General features: G+C 37.1%; 2 long non-coding RNA genes across 2 annotated transcripts; both read right to left on the bottom strand.

Moving 5' to 3' along the window:
• Positions 1-3,137: 3,137 nt before the first annotated feature.
• Positions 3,138-3,580, bottom strand: LOC130136018 (uncharacterized). Its single transcript, XR_008815105.1, has 3 exons — positions 3,453-3,580; positions 3,279-3,380; positions 3,138-3,205 (listed from the first exon to the last, which is right to left on the bottom strand). It is a non-coding gene; the product is annotated as an uncharacterized LOC130136018 (long non-coding RNA).
• Positions 3,581-9,590: 6,010 nt separating this feature from the next.
• Positions 9,591-10,614, bottom strand: LOC130136017 (uncharacterized). Its single transcript, XR_008815104.1, has 4 exons — positions 10,455-10,614; positions 10,292-10,379; positions 10,101-10,204; positions 9,591-9,738 (listed from the first exon to the last, which is right to left on the bottom strand). It is a non-coding gene; the product is annotated as an uncharacterized LOC130136017 (long non-coding RNA).
• Between the last annotated feature and the right edge of the window lie 2,584 nt (positions 10,615-13,198).

Raw genomic sequence — 13,198 nt, 5'->3', positions numbered from 1 at the left:
AATTTGGCCAATTTAGTCTTAAACCTTTTGAAAATTTGCCAATTCAGTCATAAATATTTTGACGATTTACCGATTTAGTCATTTTAGCTAATTTTAGCTAGGAATCGCTGACGTGGATAATATTTTAAATTTTTATGAATTTTCAGACGTGTTGTGTCATACGATGACGTGCCATGTAATGATGTCTATAAGTGTGATGTGTATGCATGTCCATTTTACTAATTGATTTGATCCTTAATGATGCGTGTTTTGAAGTGGTGGAGTCAATTTTTCTCATATGGCTTATTTGCGCGTTAATTATGTCGGATGAGGCAAATAACCTCTTCCTACGGATTCACCATAATGCTTGATTTCGAAAGCCTACAATTGTTTTATGATTGTGATTCTAATTTTTTTTTTTTTGCAAATGTGAGCATACGTGAGCCCTTGGATTTTCAACTATAAGCCAATTCGACTTGAGTTTGATTTTGTCACAATATGATTTGTCTATGAGACTAGGGTTAGTTTTATTCAGTTAGGGATTTACTTACGAAAGAATGGTAAACTTAGTGGAGCAACAGCTAGATTTACTGTATTTTTATTTCTGTAGAGTGACGATAAATGTCTAATTTTCAAGACTAATTTTAACAAAATATCGATTTATATTATATTTTTAAACATTGTCATTTATGCATCTAGTCCGGGACGATTACGATGAAATCCTATCTAAAGTATATCATCTCTTTTCTTTTCCTTGGTTCCATCGCTGCATCCCATTCTTCGTCACTTTCTCCGCTTCTTCACTTAGACTCCACCGTCCACCATTGCCCTGCTCATCTCCTAATTCAATGGGAATCAATTCCTTTACTTGCTTTCATCGCCAGCAAACATCTTCACCAAAGTCTCTCTCTCTCTCCATTTTCTTGTCGAAAGTGAGCGGCAGAGCTCGATACAGTTACCTGAGGAGATCACCACCAAGAGAGAGTCAAGTCCGAGCCTATCAATATATTCAATTGAACCCACATTTACTCAAAAGCTCGAGCCAATGAGTTATGAGTCAAGTTGGATATATTAATTACTCCACCCCTCATCAATTTTCCAATGATCTGACCAAAGAAAAAATCAATTTTCCAATGTGGAACTATTTTAACACAACTCACACATACATTTTAATATTTCAATCACCATGATTTGAAACACCAAAGATTGATCACGCCTTATAATTTGTAGCCCACTAGTCATGTCGTCACCTTGGTGCGAAGCAACACCGTGCCACCTTAAGATGATTCTTAATCATCAATCTTCCCTCGGTGAAAGGACTTTGGGCTCTTATGTTTTGGTATACTTTGTAAGATTTTGTGGGATCACCGCCAACTGTTCTAAAAGTTTAAGCTATTAGATAAAGATGTGGTTTATTATTCAGATACTCTAACACTCTCCCTCATACTTAGTCTGATCTTTTTGCTTAGTACTAAATGTGGACATATTTAATTGGGGAAGTAACACTACAAAAAAAGCCGGGTTTTGCCACGAATTTTGCCACGAAAAATTTCGACAAAATTCGTGGCAAAATGAATTTGCGACGAAATTGGCGACGGAAAAAAATTCGTCGCTAATAGGCCGTCGCAAAATTTTGCCACGGAAAATTCCAATTTTCGTGGCTAATTTGCGACGAAAAAATTCGTCGCAAAATTCGTCGCTAATTATCCGTGGCAAAATTCGTGGCTAATTTTGCAACGAAAAATAATTCGTGGCAAAATTCGTCGCTAATTATTCGTGGCAAAATTCGTCGCTAATTTGCCACGAATAATATTCGTGGCAAATATCCATCGCTAATTTGCCACGAATAATATTCGTGGCCAATATCCGTCGCTAATTTGCCACGAATATTTTTCGTGGCAAATATCCATGGCTAATTTGCCACGAATATTATTCGTGACAAGAATCCGTCGGTAATTTGCCACGAGATCTATTCGTGGCAAAAGTCGTCGCTATTATTTTCATGGCAAAAAGTCGTTGCTAATTATCACATGGCTAATAAATTTTTTTTTTTTCGACTAGTTTATTCGTGGCTAATTTGCCACAAAAAAATTCGTGGCTAAATTCGTGGCTAATTTGCCAATGGAATTATTCGTGGCAAAATTCGTGGCTAATTTGCCACTGGAATTATTCGTGGTAAAATTCGTGGCAAAATTCGTGGCTAATTTGCCACTGGAATTATTCGTGGCAAAATTCGTGGCTAATTTGCCAGGAAATTTTTTTTTTTATCAGTATTTTGCCACGAAAAATTTTGACTATTGCGGCCGACATTATTCGAAAACAAATTTGGCGACGAATTTTAATGAATACTTTAGCGACGAATGTTGTTTAGGAACGATTTCGATTTGAAATCTGATTAACATTGATAGAAAATCACAGTCAAGACAAGAACAAACCCCAAAAAGAAAGAAATGAAACAATGTTCTAAATTAGCGAGTTCGCAAACTGTTGTGGCAAACTATTGATCTTGCCAAGAAGTTCTTTCACGTTGTGGCAAACTGTTGCGGCGAACTATTGATTTCCAAGAATCGAAGTCCTGTCCATCTGCAGCGCAAACATCACAATATCAAACTCCTAACCCCTGTTAATTTTTTCACATCTATTCAACAGCAGAAGCACAAAGATATAAGTACCTCTTGGAAATTTAAACTAGCAAGGATCATCATCAGCATCAGCATCATCTCATTATCATCATCATCTCACTATCATCATCATTGTGGCCATCACCTACTGGATTAGTAGGAGGTACAGGAGGACCGTCATCAGCTTCGAGGTTGAGGTGTTGCATGATCAATTGCAAACGTTGGTTCACTCCTTTCATTTCTTCGTCCTTCTGTACAAGTAATTGTTTCATTTCTTCGTCTTTCTGTACAAGTAACTGTTTCATTTCTTCATCCTTCTGTACCAGTAATTGTTTCAAGCGGTTCAATTCTTGGTCCGTTCGCTCCTCGTGTTGTGCCCTTAAAAAGCCGCACCGGAGGATGAAGTTGCGAGGCCGGCATTCCGTACATCCTTGACAAGGATCCCATCCCAAATATTTGACCTCTTCTCATTCCACCCGATGCCTCCATCCATAATGCCATATCGTCAACCGATGGCTACCATCACCATCACCATCACCATCACCATCACCATCACCATCACCACTAGCAGCAGCCGTGCTCATTACAAGTTCATCATATTTGTCCTACATTAACAATATTAATAAAAATAAAAAAAAAAACTTCATATATATAAATACAAAATATAACCTTACATACCTTAATAACTTTTGCTCGATTGCCGGTCCATGTCTTATCTTTTTTCTGAAAGGTGCGTTCAAATGTAGCCATAAATGTTGGTTCCGTCCCCAATTCATCTGCCTACAAAATATAAACATAAATGAAATGAGTAATTATTGATTTAACTTTACAACATGTTTAAAAAAGACTTACCATTCTTTTTCTATGCTCCCCGATATTAATAGAGCCCCCAGCATATGTGGCAGACCCTTCACTAGAACTAGAAGCTCGATTCTTCTTATTAATTTCACTGATTTGCTGATGCTTTTCGGTGTCCCAAATTCTTTTGATTTCTGCCCAATTGTCAGCTGTAATAAAATCCGGCTTTTCTTGTTTTCTCTTTGCTCTATTCATCACATTTCGCATGTGATCACCGGCTTTCTTCTTAAAAATTCTTTTAACTTCTTTCTCTTCCGCTTCATCCCACCTGAACTTCCGCTGCAAGCAATCAATAGAAAAATAATTGTACGCTCAGTATGCTAAATCGAACTTAGTTTGTGAGGAAATAAAAGGACAAAACTTACCTTGAACTCATTCCACCACAATTCCTTTACTTCTTTTGGAGCAGTGGTCCAACTACTAAACTGCTCCATCCAATAGTTATCGATTATTTTATTAAGTCTCCTCACAACACGCGTAGAATCCGTGAATCTGCAAACAGGTTATAACTTATTTCAACATACGTAGCATCCGTAAAGCATACAGACAATTCAGTTGACATCCATAATAATTCACATATATTTAAAAAATGAAATACTTACGAATCTCCAAATGGGGCTATCATGAATCGGGTATCTTCTTCATAATTCGAGTGTTGCGTTGAAGAAGAAGGTGGAACCGAAGGCGATGGAACTGAAGTAAATTCAGTTCGCATTTGAGGGTCGGAGGAAGGGCCAATGTGTCCATGTACTAGTTGAGGGTTAGATAAAAGGGCAGGGGCAGGGGAAGCGGAAAGGGATGGGGATGAGGACGAGGAAGAGGAAAGGCCCGATCTTCTTTGTGAAGTATCATCACGACGCATGTGACCTCCACGTTTATACTAAAAGGTGCAAGGTTAGACAAAAATAAAGAAAATTATGAACATATATTAAGGACACATAATGACGTACGTCGTGAAGCTTACCATTTTGTTATTGAGAGCAAGAGAGATGGCCCCTGAAAAAAAGGAAGCTGTCCGGAAATGTCTACGAGCTAAATTTCTGGTCCTCCAACGGTAAAAAAGGAAGAACTCATCTAACTGGTCAGGGTCATCAAATTTTCAGTTAATTTCTGTAATTCGACTTGTTTTAAAATTTAATTGCATGTTTTGAAAGCCTTAGAACTTAATAAGTTACACTTTCACAACAAATTTTATGATGCAAGTAAATCACTAAGTTCTGTTCAACAAGAAAATCAATAAATTTTTACCTCGAAGGGAGCCACTCCAGAAAACGCAAATGTCACGGAAATAGTTTTACCCCGATGGCCAAAGCTTCAACCTAGGCCAAAAAAGGCTTGGAAATAGTTTTCAAACCTAGATAATGATAAAATGACTCCGAAACGGAAAAAAAAAAGCGGAAATGTCGCGAAAAATACTATTCACCAGAATCAATTTTTGGCAAAAAACCCATCTAAACGACTCCAAAAAGCCAAAAAATGGCTTGCGTCACGGCCATAGGCGGTGAATTTCGATCAGCGGGCCGTTTCCACTTGACCGACCAAATTTCAGCTCATTCCGACAACATTTCACCTTATTTCGACCAAATTTCAAACGAATTTCAACTAAATTTCAACCTAAATCCGACCAAATTGATTATGTTTCGTTCCGTTTCGTGGGCGAACGAAACAGATTGGGTTTGTTTTGCCCAGGAACAGAATCAAATTCGTGGGCGAAACAAAACAGAACCATTCTGTTTCGCCCACGAATTGTTCGTGGGCGAAACAGAATGGTTCTGTTTCTGTTTCGCCCACGAATTTGATTCTGTTCGTGGGCGAAACAAACAGACCCAATCTGTTTCGCACAGAAGCCAACACAACACCCAACACAGAAGCGCCCACGAAAGCCAACACGTAAGCGAAGCCGGCACGAAGCGCCCACGAAACGGTTTGTTTCGCACACGAATAGAACCAAATTCGTGGGGCGAAACAAACCTAACTGTTTCGTCCACGAACGTAACGAAGCGTAACGAAGCGGACCCAACACGTAAGGCGAGCGAGCGTGCGGACCCAACACGAAAGCCGGCCAACACAGGGCGGACACGCGCACCCAACTCGAAGCCGCCAACACGAAGCGTATGCGAAGCGCGAAGCGAAGCACGAAGCGAAGCATAGAAGCGAAGCACGGGCGAAGCGGACCCAAACGTAGACCCAACACATACATTGAACAGAAGCATAAGCAGACGCAAACGCCTAGAAATAACGGCGAAAAGCAGACCCAACAGAAGCATACCGAATAGAAGCAGACCGAACCGAATAGAAGCAGACCGAACACTCTCGGACGCCGCCGAAGAACCCAACAGAAGCAGACCGCGCGCTGGGTGTCCTCGCTTCCCAGCGTCCGCCGCCGAAGAACGCCAAGAATCGCGCCGAAGAACGCCGAAGAACTGCAACAGAGACAGAGAAAGAGGGAGAAGACAGAGACAGACAAGAGACAGAGATAGGTTCGATCGTGAGAACAGAAAAGAAGAACCCTAATTTGTACCCGCTCATGAAGACGACGTCGTTTGTTGAATTTTCGCTGAAATTAACCACGGATTTAAAATCGTGGCAAATTTGCCACGGTTTTAGGATTCGTGGCTAAAATCGTGGCAAGTTAGCCACGAATATTATTTCGTGGCTAATTTGCCACGGATTTAGCCACGATTTCCAATCCGTGGCTAATTTGCCACGATTTTAGCCACGAATTGTTATTATATCGCGGCAAATTCGAACCGAAATATAAAATTGTCGCGGTAATTTTGGGGTTTTTTTCAAATTCGTGGCTAAATCCGTCGCAAATTTGCCACGGCTTTTTGCCACGAATTTCCTAAAAAACCCTACACACTATTTTTTGTTTTAAAATAATCCGTGGCTAAAATCCGTGGCAAATTTGCCACGGATTTTAGCCACGGATTTCCTAAAAAAGAATACAATAGAATTTTTTTTTTTAAAAAAAATCCGTGGCTAAAATCCGTGGCAAATTTGCCACGGATTTTTGCCACGAATTTCCTAAAAAAGAATACAATAGAATTTTTTTTAAAAAAAAATCCGTGGCTAAAATCCGTGGCAAATTTGCCACAGATATTTGCCACGAATTTCCTAAAAAAGAATACAATAGAATTTTTTTTTAAAAAAATCCGTGGCAAATTTGCCACGGATTTTTGCCACGAATTTTCCTAAAAAAAGAATACAATAGAAATTTTTTTTAAAAAAAATCCGTGGCTAAAATCCGTGGCAAATTTGCCACGGATTTCCTAAAAAAGAATAGAATAGAATTTTTTTTTAATTTAAAAAAAATCCGTGGCAAATTTGCCACGGATTTTAGCCACGGATTTCCTAAAAAAGAATACAATAGATTTTTTTTTAAAAAAAATCCGTGGCTAAAATCCATGGCAAATTTGCCACGAATTTCCCAAAAAAAGAATACAATAGAATTTTTTTTTAAAAAAAATCCGTGGCAAATTTGCCACGGATTTTTGCCACGGATTTTTCTAAAAAAGAATACAATAGAAATTTTTTTTAAAAAAAATCCGTGGCAAAAATCCGTGGCAAATTTGCCACGGATTTTAGCCACGGATTTCCTAAAAAAGAATACAATAGAATTTTTTTTTTTTAAAAATCCGTGGCTAAAATCCGTGGCAAATTTGCCACGGATTTTTGCCACGAATTTCCTAAAAAAGAATACAATAGAATTTTTTTTTAAAAAAAATCCGTGGCTAAAATCCGTGGCAAATTTGCCACAGATATTTGCCACGAATTTCCTAAAAAAGAATACAATAGAATTTTTTTAAAAAAAAATCCGTGGCAAAAATCCGCGGCAAATTTGCCACGGATTTTTGCCACGAATTTTCATAAAAAAGAATACAATAGAAATTTTTTTAAAAAAAAATCCGTGGCTAAAATCCGTGGCAAATTTGCCACGGATTTTTGCCACGGATTTTTCTAAAAAAGAATACAATAGAAATTTTTTTTAAAAAAAATCCGTGGCAAATTTCCACGGATTTTTGCCACGGATTTCCTAAAAAAGAATATAATAGAATTTTTTTTTAAAAAAAAATCCGTGGCTAAAATCCGTGGCAAATTTGCCACGAATTTCCTAAAAAAGAATAGAATAGAATTTTTTTTTAATTTAAAAAAAAACCGTGGCTAAAATCCGTGGGAAATTTGCCACGGATTTTAGCCACGGATTTCTTAAAAAAGAATACAATAGATTTTTTTTTAAAAAAAAATCTGTGGCTAAAATCCGTGGCAAATTTGCCACGGATATTTGCCACTAATTTCCTAAAAAAGAATACAGTAGAATTTTTTTTAAAAAAAATCCGTGGCAAAAATCCGTGGCAAATTTGCCACGAATTTTCCTAAAAAAGAATACAATAGAAATTTTTTTTAAAAAAAGTCCGTGGGTAAAATCCGTGGCAAATTTGCCACGGATTTTTGCCACGGATTTCCTAAAAAAGAATAGAATAGAATTTTTTTTTAATTTAAAAAAAATCCGTGCCTAAAATCCGTGGCAAATTTGCCACGGATTTTAGCCACGGATTTCCTAAAAAAGAATACAATAGATTTTTTTTTAAAAAAAATCCGTGGCTAAAATCCGTGGCAAATTTGCCACGGATTTTTGCCACGAATTTCCCAAAAAAAGAATACAAGAGAATTTTTTTTTTAAAAAAATCCGTGGCTAAAATCGGTGGCAAATTTGCCACGGATTTTTGCCACGGATTTTTCTAAAAAAGAATACAATAGAAATTTTTTTAAAAAAAAATCCGTGGCAAATTTGCCACGGATTTTAGCCACGGATTTCCTAAAAAAGAATACAATATAATTTTTTTTTTTAAAAAAAATCCGTGGCTAAAATCCGTGGCAAATTTGCCACGAATTTCCTAAAAAAGAATACAATAGAATTTTTTTAAAAAAAATCCGTGGCAAATTTGCCACGGATTTTTGCCACGGATTTCCTAAAAAAGAATACAATAGAATTTTTTTTTTAAAAAAAATCCGTGACAAATTTGCCACGGATTTTTGCCACGGATTTCCTAAAAAAGAATATAATAGAATTTTTTTTTAATTTAAAAAAAATCCGTGGCTAAAATCTGTGGCAAATTTGCCACGGATTTTAGCCACGGATTTCCTAAAAAAGAATACAATAGAATTTTTTTTAAAAAAAAAATCCGTGGCTAAAATCCGTGGCAAATTTGCCACGGATTTTTGCCACGAATTTCCTAAAAAAGAATACAATAGAATTTTTTTTTAAAAAAAATCTGTGGCTAAAATCCGTGGCAAATTTGCCACGGATTTTTGCCATGGATTTCCTAAAAAAGAATATAATAGAATTTTTTTTAAAAAAAAATCCGTGGCTAAAATCCGTGGCAAATTTGCCACGGATTTTTGCCACGAATTTCCTAAAAAAGAATACAATAGAATTTTTTTTTTAAAAAATCCGTTGCTAAAATCCGTGGCAAATTTGCCACGGATTTTTGCCACGAATTTCCTAAAAAAAGCCTAAATCATGCATACGGCCTTTGTTTACGAAATCCGTGGTAAATTGTCACGGATTTTTGCCACGAATTTCCTAAAATTAATTTTTGGCTTTTCATGAAAAATTACTTAGCCTTGTGAGTGGGATTTTTTCATGAAATTCGTGGCTAAATTTCGTGGCAAATTTTCCACTGATTTTAGCCACGAATTTCATTTCTACTATACCACACTCGCGTAATTCTTTTTTTTTTTCCGGACAATGACGTTTCATTAACAATAATAGCAATAATAATATTCAACAACAATTACAATAATAATAATAATAATAACTACAACAACAACAATACTAATAATTACAGCAACAACAACAATAATAAATATGACAACAACAATAAACTTTGTCATAATAATAATAATAATAATAATTACGACATAATTTGTAAAAAGTCTCAAAAATCTAAATCTTCGTCTTCACCTTCGTCTTCATCTTGATCTGAATCTTCTTGTTCAGCATCATCGTCATCATCGTCGTCGTCATCATCGTCATCATCATCGTCATCGTCGTCGTCGTCATCATCATCATCATCATCATCATCCTCTGTCTGAAAATCAGCTTCTGCAACACCTTCTAAATTTGATTCGCGAATTTCAGTTAAATCTACATCTATCATTGCTCCACATGGATCTCGTAGAGTAGGAATGTTATATTCCTCAGTTTGAACCGCATTATAAACTTCCTCTTGTTGATATGCTGTATCCTTCCAGTGTTCCTCGATTTTTCTTCGTGCTTTGGTTTTACATACAGCCCACCAATCAGCTTTGTCATGTTTCAAACTAGGATATGATGCATAATATACTTGAATTGCTTGTTGTGCCAACACAAATGGTTCATATTTCTTATACCTTTTCTTGTGATTTATTTCAACCAAATTAAACTTCGTATGTACCTTCGTTCCTTTGACGGGGTCGAACCACATGCACTTAAATAACACAACCCGCATTGATGGTCCGGGGTACTCTATCTCGATGATTTCATCCAACAAGCCATAAAAATCATCTTTTGAACTACCACAATTGGATGACCGAACACACACACCACTATTCATTGTGGCTTTTTCCATTCCATATTCTCGAGTGTGAAAATTGTACCCGTTTATGAAATATGCTGGCCAACTTCGTATGCTTGACTGTGGACCCCATGACAGATAATATAGTAATCCTTGCTCTTCAACTTGATCATGATTACTGTGAACCTAAGATTACACACGCAAAGTCAATAATATATATTTAAATGATGTATAAAATATTAATAACTTGGTTTTGGTCTATAGGCAACTTACATATGTTTTGAACCATGCTGCAAATTGTTCATCGCACAAACGGTCGAACTCATTTGGTGGTAGTCCATACATTGAATTTTGAAAAATCCTATTAACAATTTACATTTAAATATTAGTAAATATTTGACACGCAATACATATATTTGCAAAAATATACACTTACTGGAAGTATGGCTCCACTTCTGGACAGTTCAGTAAAATATAGGTATGGGCGGCCTGCCGTTCTTCGCCTGTTAAGTAACGAAACTGACATGCGCCGCTTGGTCGACCGAGATAATTGAAAATAGAGAATGATTTGCAATTGGGATCGATGGGACCCTCATCATTTCTTCCCCGCTCTCCGCCTCTTGCACTGCACGTGCGGCTCAAAATAGTATGATGCAAATGTTGTCACTTCTTCCACAATATATGCATTACAAATTGAAGCTTCAACACATGCCTTATTCTTCACTTTTTTCTTCAAATGATATAAGAACCTTGTTGCAATAGAAAGAAGTTTATCAGAACATAATATATAATAAAGTATTTTGAATTTTATTTTGAAAAAAATTTTACCTCTCAAATGGATACATCCATCGAAATTGGACGGGACCTGCAACTTTAGCCTCATAAGGCAAGTGAACTAGGAGATGCTCCATTGAATCAAAAAACGCTGGAGGAAATATCCTTTCTAAATTGCAAAGAATAATTGGAATGTCTCTCTCCAGTTTCTCCATGTGTGATACTTTTAACACTGTTGAGCAAATATCATGGAGGAAATTACTTAACTCTGTAATGGCGCCCCATACAAAGTTTGGTAGAAGTTCCTTCAAAGCTATTGGAATTAGTCTTTCCATAAATATGTGACAATCATGACTCTTTAATCCTGTCAACTTGCATTCGTTCAAATCAACACATCTCCCGATGTTCGAAGCATATCCATCAGGAAACCGCACATATTTCAACCATTGACAAACGACTCGTCTCTCGCTCCTTATCCAATGTATAAACCGCTTTTGGTTTTGGTCCCCCGCTGCTTGCATCCACATCTAATGTTGGCCGATCACAAATATCTCTCATATCTTTTTTTGCATTCAAGTTGTCTTTTGTTTTTCCCGTGACATCCATCACAGTATTTATGACATTGTCGAAAACATTCTTTTCAATGTGCATAACGTCAAGATTATGATGAATAAGATGAGCTTTCCAATATGATAGATCCCAAAATATACTGCGTTTAGTCCACTTATGTGCACTTCCGTACGCAATAGTTGTGCCATGAGGGTTTTCAACAACAGTTGGAAAGTCCTGCACTCGCTCCCATATTTGATCACCAGTCAACCTCAATGGTGGAGGAGTTCTTTCAATCCTATTCTTCATGAACTCTTTTTTATTCCTTCTGAATGTATGATTCATCGGCAAAAATTGTCTGTGACAGTCAAAATAGCAAGGCTTCTTACCATGTCTTAATCTGAATGACTTCGACATCTCCAAACATATCGGACATCCTAAGATCCCAGCTGTACTCCATCCAGATAACATTCCATAAGCTGGAAAGTCATTTATCGTCCAAAGAAGAGCAGCCTTCATTACAAATGTTTGATTAGTAGAAACATCATACGTAACGACACCTTCATTCCATAGCCGTTGTAACTCTTCAATCAATGGTTGCATATAAACATCTATCAACTTTTTCGGATTTTGCGGCCCGGTCACGATCAATGTTAAAAACATATAAGGTGTTTTCATGCACATACCGGGTGGAAGATTGTACGGAGTTAAGATAACTGGCCAACATGAATAACTTTTCCCTGATTTTCCAAATGGGGCAAATCCATCAGCACAGAGACCTAACCTAATATTTCGAGGCTCTATCGCAAATTCAGGGTATGTTCTATCAAAATGTTTCCATGCCTCTGCATCTGAAGGATGACACATTAGACCCTCTTCTGTTTCATGATTTGCATGCCAAGTCATGTGTTCAAGAAGCTGGCTTGAGACGCATAAAGCCTTTGTAATCTGGGGATTAAGGGCGATAAAACATTTGCTTGCATGGTCTACGCTTCGATTACGACCTTGCCTCCCGTTCTGTTAATCTTGTACCTAGGTTGGCTACGTAATTTGCAAGATTCTGCATTTTCATCATCTCTCCAATATAACATACAACCCCTACTACATACATCAATCCTTTCAACTCGGAAGACCTAAGTTATCCACTAACTTCTTCATATCGTAAAATCACTTGGCATTATGTTATCGGGAGGCATTGCTTCTCGCATTACTTCAACAAAAGAGTTAAAGCAATTCTCGGACACATTATGCTCGCCTTGATATTTAACAATCTTGTTCGCCGATAACCGAGTATGATTGTCACAACCTCGCCCATAAAGGTTCATCTCGCTCGCTTTCAACACTTCCCGAACCGATTAGATGGAAACGTTTCATTACACACATTCTCATCAAAACCTGTTACTCCTATCTCTTCAAATTGTTCAAGTCTTGGAGTAAAACTAGTACTTGCATGGTTTGGATCTGAATTATGACCAGCTGCATCAATCACCATCCTCTGATATGGGTTCATTTGGTCATAATAGCTACATTCTTCCCTAACTGAAAATTGGTCACTTATTCGATATCCTTCGTCAGATATAAATGGTTCACCATGACAAGTCCAATTATAGTAGTTCGGAGTAAACCCAAATCTACAAAGATGTTCTCTAACTGTATCACATACATGAAATTTACCATTACTGCACTTTCTACACGGACACCTTAACTTATTTCCATCCATCAACTCATATTTACTACTAGCAAAGTCCAAAAATAGTTCCAACCCAGTATGAAACTCATCGGTCAATCCTCGATGTCCAGGTAAGTTCTTATTATACATCCAAGCCCTGTCTCTTTGCATTGTCTATATAAAAAAAA

This window comes from Syzygium oleosum, unplaced genomic scaffold (genome assembly GCF_021117445.2).
Source record: "Syzygium oleosum isolate NSW1041296 unplaced genomic scaffold, Sole_v2.1 Sole_v2.41, whole genome shotgun sequence".
In the NCBI taxonomy this organism is placed as follows: domain Eukaryota; kingdom Viridiplantae; phylum Streptophyta; class Magnoliopsida; order Myrtales; family Myrtaceae; genus Syzygium; species Syzygium oleosum.
The sequence above is the reverse complement of the archived record's forward strand: the minus strand, read 5'-3'. Positions and strand labels throughout refer to the sequence as shown.